Here is an 18,524-nt window from a genome sequence, read left to right as displayed (position 1 = left end):
GATACTCTGAAAGTGATGGTCTCCAAACTATACAGGGTCATGAATGTCAGTGACAAGAAGGACAGACAGGGGTTTGAAAACTTCTGAAATGAACTAGCAGGGGAGGAACTCACAGATGAGATATGGGGCAAAATATACAGAATAGCATTCCACAGGAATCTCTTCACAGCAGACATGGAACATAATTTCAAGATACTCCAGGGTTGTCATAGAGACCCCCTCAAGATATCCAAGATGTTCGTAGGAGCCTCCTCAATGTGCCCAAAGGCCTGCAGTCAGATCAGGTCACGAGACCATGTGGGGTGGCACTGCCCGGAAATACAAATCTATTGGAGGAACTTACGGGGGTGGATGGAGGAAATAATCGGTGAATCACTTCTGCTAGAGACGCTGCAAGTGCTACTGGAGATAGCTCCTGGGGATGCAGAGGTGTATAGCTACCCCAGGATGTGGGAGACCATGCTACGGGCAACCAGGGTGGCCCTCGCCCATGAAATGGAGGAGCGCAACGACCCCAAGCAAAGAGGAATGGTTGAAAAAAATGAAAAACATGATCTTGACGGACAAGCTGACTGCGATGGTCAACGATGACCTAGGCACCTTCAGGTCAGCCTGGGATGGGGTTAAACAAAAATGGGGATGGGATGTGCACTGAGGTAAGAGGGGAACCTGACCCGAGGTGGAGACGGACAGTAGAGAAACATGATTTTTACAAATGAAAGGGTACATTGGTCCTGGGAAAATGCAGGGAGGCAATCGGCCGGACAAATAATTATCAAAATATGTTTGCAGGGGGAGAGAGAGGGGTGGAACCGGGTTGTTCTGAAAGGTGTAACAATGCTTTGACGTGATATGTAACACACGGTTCTTGTTTAGTCTCTTAAAACATGTTAATAAAAACTAAAGTTTAAATAAAAACAGCTGTCCATCCAAATACTTTTCAATCGAACGAGTGCACAGACTCCTGACTAGACGCCTGATTCCTGGGGCGCCACCATGCACGATAATTGCCAGACTCCTTAACTTTCGGGACAGGGATGCCATACCCCAGATGGCCGTGCCACTGGCCCCATCACCTACAATGGCTACTGCATTGGATTTTATCCAGATTACACCACAGAGGTCCAAAAGGCTTGTTCATCCTTTGACTCAGCAAAAAAGAAGCTACAGTCGCTGAATATAAAATACGCTTTGTATTTCCCAGCACAGCTTAAGGTGCATCACAAAGGCGTCACCCATTTGTTCTTTACCCTGAAAGAAACATGGGAGTGGCTTGAGAAACAGATCCTTAGCAGACCCGTACCATGAGCACCGGAAGGGCAACCGAGACGAAAACTAGAAAGCGATCAATCCCTGATCATGTTCGAATCACAAGAAGTGGAGCAACCCACACCTGCAAAGACCCAGCTTGACAGGGAAGACAACGGATGACCGACAACGGTCGCTCACGATTCCCGCACAGACGAGCGTCGCAAGGGGAACTGAATATTGGCCGCCGTTGACTATAAACAAAAGACTCACATCTGAGGCAACGGTAGACACCCCACAGATGCGTTACCTAGTTGCTTTGCGCCCAGATGGTGCACAGTTCGGGTTACAGGTGCTTCAGGCTGGGGGGAAGTACAGGGAGGGATGTGGGCATTATTGTTTTAGACACCAGATCACAAAGGGGTTATTTTTTGTAAATGTTGGGAGGGTCAGAGAGGGTGTTTGGTGGCAAACTTGCTTGGAATCTAAAGGCACAATGCAAGAAGAAGTTGGGAATATGTGGTGGTCGGGAAATGGGGCTGATACTGGGGCTAGATGCTCTGCGCTTGTATTATAAACTAGTAGGTTTAATGCCCCAAGAAGAGGCGTCTCTTTCCTTACATGGAACGTTAATGGGCTAGGCTCTGGCATCAAAAGGTGGTTGGGGCTCCAATTCCTAAACAGGTATGCCCCAAACATTGCATTGTTGACTGAAACACATCTTATTTGGACCGACTGCCTCCTTTAAAAAAAAAAAAAACGAACTATGCAACTGCGTTCCACACAAGATTCTCTAGGGGGGAACATGGGGTGCTGATACTTATACACAAAAGGACACCCTTTCAAATTAAGAAGGTGAAATCCGACCCCAGGGGCAGTTTTGTTTTGGTAATAAGGGAAATGTGGGGGCTATTTGGGGCATCATGGCGGTCTACGCTCCTCCGCCCCTCACACTCGATCTATTGAATGATATCCAAGCCCTGATGGTGCTGACTCAGGTTGACACGTGGGTGTTGGATGGTGACTTCAACAAAGTTATGGATCTGGGGATAGATCGCACTCACAAAGGCAGCAGGAACACAACCCACAATCCCAAGCTTCACTCCTTTGTCACGGCAGTGGGACTGGTCAATCCCTGGTGCATGTTGCATGGAACTTCAGTGGGATACTCCTTCTTTTCCAATGCACATGTCTCTATGTCTCACATCGACTACTTTCTTATCCCCCAGACCATTTCACATAGGCTCTTAGCTGTGCGTTTTCTAGCCAGGGGCATATCAGATAACTCCCCACTTCTCCTAGAGCTAAAGAGTGGGCTCGCTAAGTCCACAGCACTGTGGCGGCTCAACATGTATTACCTTAGGGTGCCCAATGTGATGGAAGGGTTATCTAAGAAAACAGCTGAATACTTTGACACAAACAAAGGGTCGGTAAACAGCCCGGTCACACCCTGGGAAGGCGATAAAGCGGTGCTGAGAGAGAAAGCGATATCACTAACGACGGCCACAAGAGCTAAGCATACTACGGAAGTAGAGGAAGCGGAAGCACTGGCCATCAAGGCAGAGGAGGGGTTTCTTGCAACCGGTTCCCGGGCTGCACAGGACACACTAGTCACGGCACAGGAAGTGTTGCGAAATGTGGCCTCGGATAATGCCAGGTCGGCTCACTGGGCAGTCAAAGGCCAGATTTATGAAACCGGAGACAAAGCAGGGAGGGCACTTGTATAGCTGGAAAGGCAAGATTGAGAAAGAGGCTATGTGAGGGTATAAAGGACGCACAAAGGGAAATGGTTGCGGAAGCCGCCGACATAGCAGAAGAATTTACCACCTTCTACAATACAGTATACACCCCTCCACAGGAGAGTGGGATGTCCGGGGAATTTGAGTATTTTGACTCAATAGCCGTACCTCACCTCACGATACAGCAGGCACTCGAGCTAGAAACCGATATTACAGAGGAAGAGGTGGCAGCTGCACTATAGGAACTCCAATCGGCAAAAACACTGGGACCCAGTGGCTTCCCGGTGGAGACCTGGAAATGGCTTAGAGACGCAACTGTCGGGCCAATGCACCAACTTTTTATTACATAGCAAAAAGGAGGGTACTCTCCCCCCAGACATGAGGAGGGCAAATATTGTGGTTCTAACAAAACCCGGGAAGCCACAGGAAGAATGAGCTTCCGACAGGCCCATATCACTCATTAATCCAAGATCCTATCACAGAGCCTGGCAAACCGTCTGCTTGAAATTATAGACTCACTCATTCACCCAGACCAGTGTGGATTTATGCCCTTTAAATCCACCCGAATTAATCTGCGACGGGTCCAGTTTGCCACTGAAAACTCCCTAGCGCTTGCCGCTCCAGCAGCCCGCCTAGCGATTGACTTTGAGAAAGCCTTCGACTCGGTGAACTGGGCAGCCCTCTGGGAGATTATGAGACAAATGGGATTTGGGGGGAACTTTCTGGAATGGGTACACCTGCTCTATACTTACCCCATTGACCCACATCATTGCCTCGGGAGATCTTCTAGGAGCTCTGCTCTAAGATGAAGGACAAGACAGGGGTGTCTTCTTTCCCCCTTGTTATTCACTCTTGCCATCGAGCATCTGGCAATCAAGCTACCGGCTGATCCGGAATGGGGGCGGGGGTTAAGTGGTCTTGGGGAGGGGAAGACAAGGTCTCACTCTATGCCGACGACCTCCTGATGTATATATGGGACCCGGCGACCCTTGTCTGGATAATAACAGAGACCTTGCTGATATACCAGAGATTCTGTGGGCTGAAAGTTAACTGGCTTAAGTCAATACTCTTCCCACTGCAGGGAGAAGATCCAGCCATTCCCCAACCCAAGACTGCCCATATCTTGTCTCAACCTCAGTATTTAAATAATTAGGCATTGACATAAGTCCCAGCTTAAAGGACTTCATCCGCCTCAACCTCAACCCGGTAATACATATCAGTTTGTGTTAGACACTCTCCACTGGCAAGCCCTCCCGTTGACATTAATGGACAGGGCTGCACTCTTTAAAATGCTCATGCTCCCGCGACTCCTATATGTGCTGCAAAATACCATGTGCTCGAGCCCCGCATCACTCTTATACAAGATAGAGTTTATCCTGTGTAGCCTGCTTTGGAGAGGGGGACAACCACGCATTGCCCTTAGAACGCTACAACAGTCAGAATGGGAGGGCAGTTTGGGACTCCCATGCCTACAGAGATATTACTGGGCAGCACAGCTCGGTATGGCCAATGAATGGATGCATGGTAATTCACACCTTTCACGCGTAGCAATTGAAACGGGTTGGATGGGAGACATAGAACCAAAACAAGTGCTATATCTGAATGGACCCGTGGGGGAGGGACCCTCCACAGATGATACGCCATATTCGGCAGACCTGGGTCGCCTCACATCAATACATAGGCTGGAAGAACAAACCAACTATGGATCAACCCTTGTGGTACAATATACACATGCCCAAAGTATGCAAATTGGGTCACTTCAGGAAATGGGAGGGACATGGCATACATGTCCTGGCGGACTTGATACAGAGGGGACAACTAGCTTCATTTGAATTCCTGCAGACAACGTATGGGCTCTCCAGATCTGAATAGTACCGATATATACAAATGACGCATGCTATTAGATCCCAATTCCCAGCCCTAACAGAAATTACCAAATGTTTTCCCATGGGGCCAACATCTTTCCAAACCACATCACCAAAAAAGCCATGTCCACCCAGTACCAGGTATGGACAGCATTTCGATCCCAAGAGCTATCCCAGCTCAGGGAGAAATGGATAGCAGACATCGGGCCATTGGAACCGGAAGAATGCGTGGAGGTACTTATGTTCCCAAGGGAGATAGGTATAGAGGCTAGACTCTGCCTTATCCAATTTAAAGTTCTACACCGGGTACCACTCCAGAACAACCTTGGCTCGGTGGGGGGTGATAGATCAGGACAATTGCCTGCAGTGTGGGATGGAAGGAGGCACCTTTTTCACACGTGGTGGGAATGTTCGCAGAAACAGGTATTCTGGGGCAAATGTCTCAGTAAATTATCTAGGATACTAGGCTCCCAAATCCCGAACAATCCCAAGTTGGCATGATTGGGTATATGGGGGGGAGGTAGGGTTACCAAATATGAGAAAATACTAATATCAACCTGACTGGGGCTAGCTAAAAGTTTTATTGCCACACTATGGGGTTCACCGGTCCATCCACGTTTGGGCCAATGGTCTGCTGAAATGGAGAGATGCATGGCTCTGGAGAGGCGGATATACAACTCTAGAGGCTGTCCTCAGAAGTTCCAGAAAGTGTGGGGCAAGTGGGAGGAAGTGGGGTGAACAATGACTAACCACACTGCACTCCCCTTGCCAATAAACCCACTTACACACAGCCAGAGCAAATATTTCTTTGCTAACCAACTTGACTTTTGTGCTAATAACTGCAGGACACTATGGGAGCGGGCCAGATGCCTGGCCAACGGCTAACCCGTGAGAACAGGGATGCAAAAAAGTAACCGGGTATGGCTCGCCCCTATTCGGACTGACTTAGTTATCACTCTAACCGCTGTACCAAGAGTGTTGTGAAATGTATCTTAAGAAACCAAGTAATGGAATATGTTTGCCAATTATCTTTGTTTATTAAAACTAATAACAATTGTTATATAAAAAAAAAAGAAGTGGTCACGTGCGCCTAATTGTCCTTTATTTTCACACGGGCATAGTGTTCATATAAAAGAAGTTAAGCAGATAAACAGTGTATCCAAAATTTAAGAGAAGGGCAAGCATTGCCCAAGCCAAGAGTCTCCCCATACAAAGGGCCTCATCACGAGTTGGGCGGTAACGCCGGCACTAATAGCGCTGGCGTTATCTGCCCTACCGCCAAACCCACCGGCGCTTTTAGCGCCGGATCACGGGTTTGGCGGAACGGGAAATGCCCATTCCCCATTGAGCCCATTCGGGAATGCCCCATTCCCATTGGGCTCAATGGGGAAATTTTGCGCTCTTACCGCCGGCGGATTTCCTGCCGGCGGTAAGAGCGTGAAATTTTGGTGGATTTCCCCCCAGCTAACAGCTGGGGGGAAATCAGCCGAAGCCGTGATTTGGCGGACCCTTAAATGCGGCGGTAATAGCGCTACCGCTGCATTTAAGGGTTACCGCCAAACTCGTGATAAGGCCCAAAGAATGAAAGCAGCCTTTCCCAGAGCAAAAAAGCAATCTAACTATTATTGTGAAGCTAATAACATTTCAACCTGGCCTAAGATACAAGTGTGCAAGTATTAACAAATGCCAAGAGAGAGGCACCAAGGCTTCTGGGTAATTACTTGGGCTAATTGTTGGCAGAGAGATGAAGGCAAAGTTGGGGAAGGGAAACTGGCTTCTTGTAAAGATAATTTGAAGTTGACACAACCTATATTGCTAAAGACTGTGGATGAAAGAGAGAAGTTGGTCATAAAGGCAAACCTAGGTTGTTATTGTGGCAGAGAGACAAGAAAGGCAAGGAGGCTGCCCTATTCGAAGAGAGATATTCAGAGAAAGAGTGCATTGCCTACTTGAAGGTGTTGAAGTACTTTAAAGTGAAACTTGTCAAAACATGTCTTGAATTACAAATTACTGAAGCTGTGGTGTGTAAGGAAGACAAGGGGCCTCATTACGACCCTGGAGGTAAGGTTTTGCCTCCAAAACCTTACCGATACCGCCATGGTGAATGGAGGAATTACCGCCCCATTCCAAGGTTGGCGGGGGCGCTAATTCCCCATTCACCAGGGCCCTTCCCCATTCCCATTTTAGCCCCCATAGGGCTCAATGGGAATGGGGAAGGCGGTAATAACGGTACCGCAAATTGCGGTACCGTTATTACCTCTAAAGTCCCTTTGAGGGTCCCATCCTTAACGGCTGGTTTTACCAGCCGTTAAGGGAACACCCGCAAAGGGAACTCGTAATAGGGCGGTAAGGGATTACCGGTACCGGTGCCCTTACCGGTACCGGTAATCCCTTACCACCCGGGTCGTAATGAGGCCCATGGTATCAAACAGTGAAGACAGACACAAGTGGTCGTAGTTCAAGGGTGTTTATCGAACTTCACTGGGTTGGTTGAACGCCTATCTAACCCTAAATCTAAGGATAGGAGCAAGCTACCACCATCAAATAATAATAACGCAGTCCTAGTGGAGGCTCTGTCAAAATAGAAGGGCCTATACTAATAAACCCATTGCCAATTCTTACTTCTAAATACAAATGGTGTGGGACAACAATGTATGCAAAAAGAAAAATGTTCAAGAATTGATATGTCAGGATAGTTGAGTAGTTGGCTTCCCTTCCCCACATTTTCAACACAGGACAAGACGGCATGCTCTAACTTCACACACACTGTGGCTTCTCTGTCACAAGGATATAGTTCAAAGCATAGGTATCAGGGCCTTCTGCGCCAAAGTCTCTTTCCCAATAAAATTCTCTTATTATAGAGGACGTGACGTAACAAACAAGCACCGAAGAAGTTCCTTTCTTATCAGGATTTTCACATTCACAAGTTCTCAGGTCCACTGTTCACCGTGGGTCTCCCTCCTTCAAGCTTGGACCGCCTTTTAACACAATGCTCACAATTGGTCTCCCTCGATCAGGCTCAGACCACGGATCTCCCTCGGTCAGGCTCGGACCCATTAAGCACAATTTTCACAATTGGTCTCCCTTTTTGGGCTCGACTAAGCACAATGTTCACAATTGGTCTCCTTCATTCGGGCTCGGATCCCTTAAATACAATATTCACAATTCCTTCCTCCTTAGTTAATCGAAGATCTTCGACTGTGCAAGGCCTTTGCTTAACCTCTGCATGACCACTTCGATGTATTTCACATTCATTCCTTTGACACTTACACACACCAGGTTTCTTTCATTCTTGGAAACTCACTGGTTGCCGTGTTCACAGTTCTCCTGTATTTCGCCTTCTTCCTTCATTCAAACACAATTTCTGTGTCTCCCTCGTTCAGGCTCTGACCCATTTGGTTCCCAAAAGGTTATCACAGCTCAATTCCTTTAGGCCTCCCTCATTCAGGCTTGAGCCTATATACAGTGCACAGTCTTTCGAATGGGCGTACTTTCGTTTTCCGCCGGCCACTCTGTTACTTAATTTTACAGTTGCTTTCAGTTCACGTGCTCCCCTTGGCAGCTTTCATTATCTTCACTTTTCTCATGCCACTTGCATTCCATTTACTTTCGACTTCCCCAATTCGGATTGTAGCCGATTACAATTTCACTTTGTTTCAAAAAGAACTTCAAGTCCCATAATGCCAGTGACATGCCTTTTTATTTCCTGCTTTCTTTCTCAAATTCAATGCTCAAGTTCCCGCTCCAGCCACACACAGGCTCACCAGGATTTCCTCTGTCTTGCCATGAGACTAACCCGTTTAGCATGGCTCTGGCAAGCAACTTCTCTGGAGCTATCTGGGTCGAAGTTAGGGTCTTCCCAACTGCCCCTCAAGTGCCTTGGCTTCCCTTCATATGCCCAGGGGAAACAAGTACTTCTGTGGACAGAGTCAGCAGGATATGATCTGCCCTCTCTGGCTCTTGAAAGGCACAGCTCCTCAGCCCTGCTGCAGCACTTCAACAACACAGGACCAGCGTCTTGGCCCTCAGTTCCCTTACAGACTCTTGAGGGTTCTTTAAGCACTCTCCTCTGCTCTTCAGTTCTTCTGGTCCACACTGCATCCCCAGCTTGCCCAGAGTGTGTTGCTGTGCTCTGCTTTTTATATTGGTAGGCAGGTTTAACCAGTTTCAGGTGTGGGTGGTTGAAAAGGGAGGCATGACTCTGCCTGTCCTCGTTAATGAGACAAGATGGAAATTGCCATAGGGATCCATGGTACATTGGTTCCTATGGGCAATCTTCACAGCTCTCGTATTCTGCTTCTTCATCACAGTGGTTTTCGAAATTGGGGAGGGGGAGACAGGTTAAGACTGACAATATCCCGCTAGGGTTGGGAAAGAATAGAATGTTTGATAATTAGGGAAAGGGGAATACTGTATCTCATCGTGGGCATCCCACTCTGACATTCCAAGGTCCCTCCACCCATGTGATCCTCCCGCACTGGTCCACCCCCAGAGTCTGGATCCAAAGGTGATGACTATACCCTGGCCACCTGAGCAGAAGATCCAGGGGAAAAAGATATGAGAATACCCATGGGTTTCTCACAGGTGGTAGTCCAAAGTACTGAAGCTGTGGTGGTATATCTGGTTGTCAGTAGATGCAACATTTCAGTAGCCTGTACGAAGTGAAGTACTAAGGGGAAAATGAGACTGTTCCCATGGTAAACCTAAGTAGAAGTGAAGTTGTTAAAGTAGACGCAGAAGCACTGTGCGGTGATCAGGACAAATATACCAATTGTGAATCCTAATCTTTTAACTAATGACATACTAACAGTTAACCAAGAACTATATTCAACAAATACTTGCACAAGTTGCATTTCTTGTGAACTGTGGCAAATACTCTTGGATAATTAGAAGTGGTGACAAAGCATTGTGGCTGGGTTTACCATTGGTGCTGTTCTGAGGAAGTGGAAAGTCATATTTCACCAATGAGAAAATATTGGTTACTGTTGGAATTTTGGTCAAGAAAACTTAACTTAACTTTGACATTGAAACATCAAGAACTGATTTTAGACTATTTTACATGCAAGGATTTCCTTATTTCTTTCTTTGGTTGAACATTGGAGAAGAATTTCCTTTGAGTCGTGGGGAAGGGAATCCGCCCAGGTCACTGAAAGGTTATCAAGGAACGGTGAATGTTGTGTATGTTACATTCAAATTGCCATATATTTTCTTTGTGTATTTGTTGTTTAGTGTGAGGGCAGACATCCTGTTTTAGAGTGTTTACCCTTCGCCTTGGTTAGGGAGGGAAATCCTCAGCAGAGTAGGGATAGTAAGGCTTATTTAGTTCATTTGTTCTTTAACAAAATGCCATATTTTGATAAATGATCAAACGATTGTCCGCTCGCATTGCTGACCCCTCACAATACTCGCTTCAACCAAAAATGTTAAGGAGATTAATTATATTGTTCCATGTGTGGGACCAATATCACATTCCTCCCCAAATTGGGCAGGGACCCCACCTTGTGCTTTTCATACTGGCCCAGAGCTCTCCTCAATACCGAAACTACTTTTTATTCTAAGGTCATGGCCAATCGATAAACGGGTACTAACATACATTATTAATCAGATCAGTAGGAGCGAGTAGAGGCAGGTCTTGGGATAATATATGAAAAGTTAGAGATTTACCTGATATTACCCATAGAACCCATCAAGAGATTATAAGCATAAACCTCAATGCTGAAAAGACTTTCAACAGTGGCAAATGTCCAAGGCATTTCTTAAAAAATGTGGCTTGGGGGGAAACTTTGTTAAAGGGGTGTTAGCAGAATATGCAACACCAACAGCTACAGTGAATGGACACCAGTGGGAGTTTTTACTGTTAACCCACAGAACCGTTGCTGTTTGTGATGGCCAGTTGTTGAAGTGGATGAAAAGAAGTAGTGGAAGTATGTTCCCAGGTGGCCCATCACCGCTTCCCACAAACCCATCATCACGCTCCCTACCATGCACAATACAAACTCCATACCTGGGCCAGGCCTTTCCTCCATTCCACCCCCTCGCTGTGTAAAAGCTGAAAGAAACCCAGTGAAATAAACTGGCGTGCTTTGAGGAGTGCTTAACAAGTGCTGCTCAGCTGGGGAACCCCTGTGGCGCTCATTCCAGAGTGAGCATATATACAAATTCTTACCTGGATACAAATATCAGACAATAAATTGCCATTTTCTTTTTCTACCCACCTTCAGCTCTGCCCACTTCCACCTACGCCTTTAAAAACTGGAGGGCGCACGTTTCAAGGAGTGCTTGATGAGTGCTGTTCAGCTGTTTGGCAGTAAGGTGGTAAGTAAGGCAGTGTCAGTGCGCTCTATCGCAATAATTTAATTTTCTATACCCATAGCCAAATATACTTCCTTCCAAACCAAGCTTTTGCTCAATTGCTTCACTGTCCTTGCAGATACCCCTATTATGCACAACCTCAAGACGGCCATGCCCAAACACGCGAGCGAACTTTGCAAAACCTCAATGGCCGCAAATAATACAGATTCTACTCCACCGACAATGATGTCTCGGGCAAAGAGTCTAACATGCTCCAAATCTCTCTCTGCTGATATTAAATACTACTGGCGAAAGTGATCTCAAGACTGCTTTTCTCTCCAGCAACAACAACCTTTACCTTCTTTACCTCTCCCGGCTCCAGAGATCCAGTCAAACCAGTCTCTTACATCACAAGACCTGCATTCAATTAACTTTGGTGATACTACCAGTAGCGACCATGTGAATCCTTCAATATCTGATGACCACAAGCAACCAAGCCCATTACCGGGCGGAACATCCCTAGCAGAACCACAAATGCCACCAATACCGTGTGACTCCTGCCCTGCAACCAGTCATGTTACCATACTCAACGTTAGCCATTATTCATCCTCCCAGGGATATAGTCCTATCGCGGTGTACTCGCAAATACTACAGACCCTAGCTGCCCGAGAACCCCAATTCCCAATAATTTCAAAGACACAGAAATTACAACAATCACTCTTCTTCCCTACCCAAGGTGCCTCTGACATGCAGATTTCATCACAGCACAAAGGCATACTTGTCCCAGAAACTCAACTAGAAGAACCCCCTCAGGTCCCCCCACTTAGTCTCTCTGCCTCTCTGATTTTATGTGCCAACTCAACAAATTAATTTCTAAATTACTCTTGGAGTTCTGCTGCACCGTATGCCAGACCTACCCCGAGACCTTCTTTTGGTTTGAATCGAACCCCCACCACCATCATCGAAATCCCTCCCATAGCTCTCAACAATGGACTCATAGCACTAATGAAATTATTTGAGTCATTAGATACCAAAGCGACCAACCAAATCAGCACAACTGAAACACAAGGACAAAAATTTACCACTTTGGAACTCTCCCTCAACCTTACCAGGAACCCGCCCCCAACCATGGCCCCGCCCAATGAACGATCGGTATTGGATGCAACATCAGTAATAAGAGAACCATTTCTTAACAATATCCCACAGCAGAGAATCAATGAGACACCGCTCTACATTCCCACAGAACCTCTCACTGTTTCTAACACTCCAGATCTGGAGTTCCTCCCCAGATCCTCATCAAACCATCTCACCTAGTTTGCCTCAAGACAGTGATGGTCAAGTCAGACCCCTATTTGAGGTATTCAAAAAATGGCATAGGAGGACGAAAGCATCAAACACCAATCCAAGCAAGAAAACAAATCTAAAAATCAATCTGCACCTTTCAAATCATCTATAAACTATTCCAAGAAATTCATCAACACTTTAGCCTTCCCTCAAGCTTACTGCATTAAATAAAATCAAGGACCACTGAGAACGCAAACATCTACGAAGCATCCACCAAAGCCAAAGCTAAAAATAAAAAAGTCAAGCCATCTCTGAAACCAGCAGACTGAGATCACTTCCCACTTATCTCTCAATCTGCACCTTCTCCACAAGGAAACTGAACACCTTTGCTTCAAGACATAGCTCTGATGGATCTATCGACATATTCTGTTTCCTCACATTCTTAATGCACATCACCTGCGAAGCAATTAATCTCAGTCACCTCTCTCATTGATTCAAGCACACTTGAAACACACAAGCACATTCTTCCTCACAGAATCCATATCTCTCAACAAACATTTTACATGCTGGAGCAACAGAGATGGCATACCCTCCACAAAATAAAAGAACAAATTCCTATCCTAATGCAGGAGCGGAACTTGAAACCAGCGCCACATAGCTCCTTCTCTGCAGATAAGAGCGACAGATCCAAATTCCTTCACATTAAAACCTTTCTAAAGCCTAATTCACCAAAAAAAGGTGAACTCCTCACAATCAGAGTAAGTAAAGTGTCATTCCGCATCAAGGCTCCTGGATCTGCGATACCTTGACTGTATACACTTAAGAATGAAAGACAGACAGCGTCATGATCCTTATCCGAATAGAACAACCATGCTGATGGGCCTCAAAACCATCCCCTCTGTTAATCACCGAACGGTAAAGCCTGAGACTGAATATCCCGTCAGTGAAGTTTGGGAGTTGATTGTAGAGCTCGTGTTGGAGCCTCCTACCCGAGCCTCCTCTCTATGAGTAATTCTTTTCAATGATATGGCCTTCTACTGTATGAACAGTAAAAAAGGTCCCGATCACTTAAAAGAGCGGGGAGAACACACAGCCATGTAACCGGGTGCAAAGAAAGATAGAGATTATAAGCCACACGTGATAAATAATATACATATGAACCATAGATTCACAAAGTATACCTGATATGTTTCCCCTAGACTGGCTACAAGAGACACCTGCTGCCATCCTATCAATAAACAAAAACAAAAAATAGTACTGTAACAACTAAATTTGGAACCAGACTGTATAAAAGTATATTGTTGTGTCTTACCACGAGGAGCACTGGATTATTCTTAAAGAAGACAACGACAAGTATAAAATAAGAACGAGGAAGGTTAGTAAGGGTACTATGCCCGGGCGGCACGAGGAGCACTCTAGTTCCGGGTTGGTGCAATCAGCATAGCGTCCTATATGCACGTAGAAAGGGTGAAGGAGTTCCAGTACTTTAGATAAGGGTTATAGGAGGAAGCAAAGGTGATTCCAGTAGTATGAATGCTGTAAAGCACGGTTGCGCTGAGCGCTTCAGGTTTATACAGAAAGATATAAGCACCTTCCAATTAGTGAGAAAATGGAAAGACTCACCGTTTCAGCAGCAAATGCACAGGCGCTGCACAGTGAAGGAAGGTAGCGCTGTACACAAAGGTAAGCAGGAATGCGTGTAGAAGAATGGGTGAATGAGTTCTGGTACAGAACACAGGCAAAAGATGAAGCAATCCAAGTAAACAGGAAAGGGTCCTGATACATGAGCAGGCGGCGTCAGAAGCAGAACAAAGGGCAGAGCAGTCCAATGAGGAAGCAAAAGTCCTGGTACACAGACGGGCGGCGTCAGAAGCAAAACGAAGGGCAGAGCAGTCCAATGAAGAAGGAAAGTCCTGGTACACTGGCGGGCAGAGTTCTGGACAAAAACAAAAGGCAATGCAGTCTGTATGAGACGCCAGGAGTCCTGTTACACAGATGCTCGGAGCGCATAACAGCAAGAAGAAAGTCCGGAAACCACGAGGGAACGGGATCCGAAAACCAAATGAAGACGGAACTTCACCTAGTACCTTCAAACAGAAGCAGCGAGGAATAGCCCACAGCTGTTTATAAAGGCAGACGTAATTAGGGAGACTTTCCAGCAATACCGTGAAACGGTCATGTGAGAAATAACCAGGCAGCATGGGAATTGTAGTCCCATTTACAACATATACTGCCTTGCTCTCCCCGGCAGTTTCCATCGGGCAACAAACAATGCCACAAAGCGCTGCACACCATAAGGAAGGGTGACGACCTTACGCCGTGAACCAGGATGTATTTAAATGCGCCTCACATGCGGCATGGAGGAATCCTGCAAGCGGCTGTGCGCACTGCGAAGTGTGACAGTATCCACCCCCAAAGGCGGCGCCAACCCAGTGTGGGCATGGAAATGACGTACAAGGGCAGGCAAACGTATGTTACTCAGCGGTTCCGAAGACCAATCCTCAGGGCCGTAACCCTTCCAGTCAACCAAATAGAAAGGGCGACCCCTGCGCAACCTAAAGTCCAGAATGTCAGCCACCTCGTATTTCAAATCACTGCCCACACGAATGGGGGGCGGGTGAGAAGGCAGTCTAGTTGAGAGAGGACAGGGTTTCAAAAGGCTAACAAGGAATACGGGGTGCACCCTCCAAGAGGATGGCAAAGAAAGGCGCACCGCCGCAGGATTAATCACAGCCAAAATCGAAAACGGGCCTGCAAACTTCCGGAGAAGCATGCATTTGCCAGGAACCTTCAGGTTCCGCGTGGAGCGCCAAACCTTCATGCCAACCCGATATACAGGTGCAGGAAGTCGTTTCCGATCGGCATAACGCTTTGCTCTCACCTGCGCCCAAACCAAATGAGCGCAGACAGAGCCGTGCACTTTTCTGATGTTTCGAACACAAGCCCGGGCTGCCGGGTTGTCCACTGGAAGGGTCGGATCCAAAGGCAAAGACCGAGGATGCTGCCCATAGAGGGCGAAGAAAGGAGACACACCCGAGGCTGAGTGCACAGAATTATTGTAGGCATATTCCGCAGGAGGAAGCATCGCCGACTAGGTGGGCTGATACTGAAGAAAAAGACAGCGAAGATACTGCTCAAGGGTGGCATTCATCCTCTCAGTCTGGCCATCTGTCTGTGGATGGTAGGCGGAGCTAAAATGATTGTCGATCTGAAGACAGAGCGTAAGAGCCCTCCAGAAATGGGATGTAAATTGCGTTTCCCCGGTCTGAAACGATTACTGAGGGAAGACCAAAAAACCTGAAGATGTTCTTGAGGAAGAAGGTAGCCAGCACAGGAGCTGAAGGGAGACCAATACAAGGAACAAAAATTGCCATCTTCGTGAAATAGTCCACGACCACCCAGATGGTCTAAAATCCGTCCATGGGTGGTAGATCCACAATGAAATCCATGGATACCATGTACCAAGGCCTATGCGGAACCGGGAGAGGCTGTAGAAGGCCCATGGGCTTTGAGCTCAAGGTCTTGCATTGGGAGCAGATCGAACAAGAAATCAGGTAGTCAGTAACGTCCTTGGACATCGAGGGCCACCATGCCCAACGTCGGACGGACTCCAAGGTCTTCTGTTGACCCGGGTGAGCCACCATCAAGGAATCATGGGACCAGGCAAGAGAACATAAACATAAGCGCGCCTCACCCGGAGGTAAATATAGCCAGCCTTGTATGTAAGGTAGACCCTGTACAATGTCAAGATTGAGGTCGACGCATTCCGCTGTGTGTGATGACACCCAATCTGCAATCAAGGAACGCAGAGACGGTTGCGGAGTACATCGCATACTACTTGACAAGGCAATACCAGGGGACGGTCCACCGCGGTGGACCGAGGCCCCAGTGACAGGCGAGACAAGGCATCGGCACAGGTGTTAAAACGAGAAGGGCGATATGTGATTAGGAAATTAAATTGTGAGAAGAAAAGATGCCATCGGGCTTGACGAGCAGTCAGGCACTTCATAGACTTGAATGCTAATAGACTGCGATGGTCCGAGAAGACGGTAAACGGGTGTTTAGCTCCCAGTAGATGATGCCTCCATTCGGAAAATGCATGCATCCTTAATGGCAAGCAATTCCCTCTCGGTGATAGGATAGTTCTTTTCATATTGGGTCAGTTTACGAGAAAAAAAGGCAATGGGATGGACCTCACCTGAATCAGGACAACGTTGAGACAAGACCGCACCAACTGCAGAACCCGAGGCATCAGCCTCAACCAAATAAGGCAACAGAGGGTTTGGATGCTGCAACATTGGAGCAGAGGAAAAAGCGGCCTTCAAGGCATCAAAGACCTGCTGGGCTTCCGGGTTCCAAAGATAGGGTTGTTTGGAGCTGGTCAATGCGGTTAAAGGAGCCGAGATGTTCCGAAAAGGAGTGTATGAACCGCCGATAAAAGTTTGAAAAACCCAAAAAACGACTGGAGTGCCTTGATGGTAGTTGACACAGGCCACGCTAAAACAGCCTTGACCTTGGAGCGGCTCATACGGATACCACGATTGGTGAGATCGTAGCCCAGGAATTCCACCTCAGTAGTGTTGAATACACATTTCTCGGCTTTAACAAATAGATCGTTTTCTCTGAGTCTCTGTAGAACAAAGCGCACATGTTCTGTGTGTTTTTCAGAACTCGTGAGTAAATCAGGATGTCATCCAAGTAGACCACCACAAACTGATCCAGACAGTCGTGGAAGATGTCATTCATTAAGGCCTGGAATGTGGCCGGCGCATTATGCAGGCCGAATGGCATTACAAGATACTCATGTAATCCGTACCTTGTTTTGAATGCGGTTTTCCATTCATCCCCCTTCTGGGTTCGTACCAGATTGTAGGCGCCATGGAGATCCAGTTTGGTGAATATGACGGAATCTCCGAGTTTATCCAAGAGAAAGGATATCAGTGGGAGGGGTTATTGGTTATTCACAGTAATGGTGTTCAGAGCTCTATAGTCGATACAAGGGCGAAGGTCGCCTTCCTTCTTTGGGACAAAGAAAAGGGGTGAGGCCGCCGGCGACCTAGAGAGTTTTATGAACCCTATGGCCAAGGCCTTGTCTATGTACTCCTTGAGCACTTTGTCCTCCGGAATTGTAAGGGAGTACACTCTACCTGCCGGTATCTTAGCACCGGGTAACAGATCGATAGGGCAGTCATAAGGACGATGTGGAGGTAAATGTTCAGCCCGGCCTTTGTCAAAGACATCAAGGTAAGAGAGGTATTCCGTGGATATAACTTCTTTGGCATTAGTTATAGCTCCGACAAAAGCAGAAGAAGGCACCAACGCCTGACAGGAAGAGGTTGGCAAGACACTAGTGTTTTGGAAACACTGTTCATTGCAGAGAGCAGACGGGAATCGGACTACCCTTTTGGCCCAATCAATGGCAGGATTGTGCTGCTGCAACCAGGGTACCCTTAATATGACCCAGAACTGAGGAGCCTTTATTAGATCAAAAGACATTTTCTCCACGTGCCCTTCCTATGTTTGCATTTGAACCATAGAGGTATTTTGTGTCACTAGACCAGACACCAAAGAAGTGCCATCCACAGTATGGACGGTTTCTGGCTGTGCCTTAGATAACAAAGGAACATTGTGGGAAACAGCACAGTCATAGTCCATGTAGTTCCCCATGGCTACTGAATCAATGATGGTCAATGAGGAGAAAGACATGCCGGGCGCAGTGGTGAAAACCACAGGTAGACTGACAGGGGCAGCTGCCTTTTCTTGTGAGAACAATGAATGTATCCCCGGCGTAGGGACTCTAGCTATCGCTGGGTTTTGGCGTTTCCCATTTTCTTCACAGGTTTCTTTGGACAGTCTTGTTCAGCTGAGCCGCAGTACATGCAAAGGTTGTTTGTTCTACGGTGCTCCCGTTGAACAAGGGTTAGGGGACCCCGTACTGCCCCTACTTGCATAGGTTCTGGAGCAGAAGAGAGTGGGCCAGCGGTCTACGGAAAGGAAGAAACTGGGGTAACCGGTTTGCGTTCCCCTTTCCTTTCGGCTCTCCTGGCGTCTATCTGTAACACCAGATCAAGTAATTCTCCAAATAAGGTTGGAACCA

General features: G+C 47.1%; 1 protein-coding gene across 2 annotated transcripts in view; it reads right to left on the bottom strand.

Moving 5' to 3' along the window:
- Positions 1-18,524, bottom strand: part of TMCO4 (transmembrane and coiled-coil domains 4) — a 1,142,020-nt gene that overhangs the window by 788,160 nt on the left and 335,336 nt on the right. The gene's annotated exons all lie outside the window — the stretch shown is intronic.

The sequence above is a fragment of the Ambystoma mexicanum genome, chromosome 8, assembly GCF_040938575.1.
Source record: "Ambystoma mexicanum isolate Mex_15411 chromosome 8, UKY_AmexF1_1, whole genome shotgun sequence".
NCBI classification, from domain to species: Eukaryota; Metazoa; Chordata; class Amphibia; order Caudata; family Ambystomatidae; genus Ambystoma; species Ambystoma mexicanum.
The sequence above is the reverse complement of the archived record's forward strand: the minus strand, read 5'-3'. Positions and strand labels throughout refer to the sequence as shown.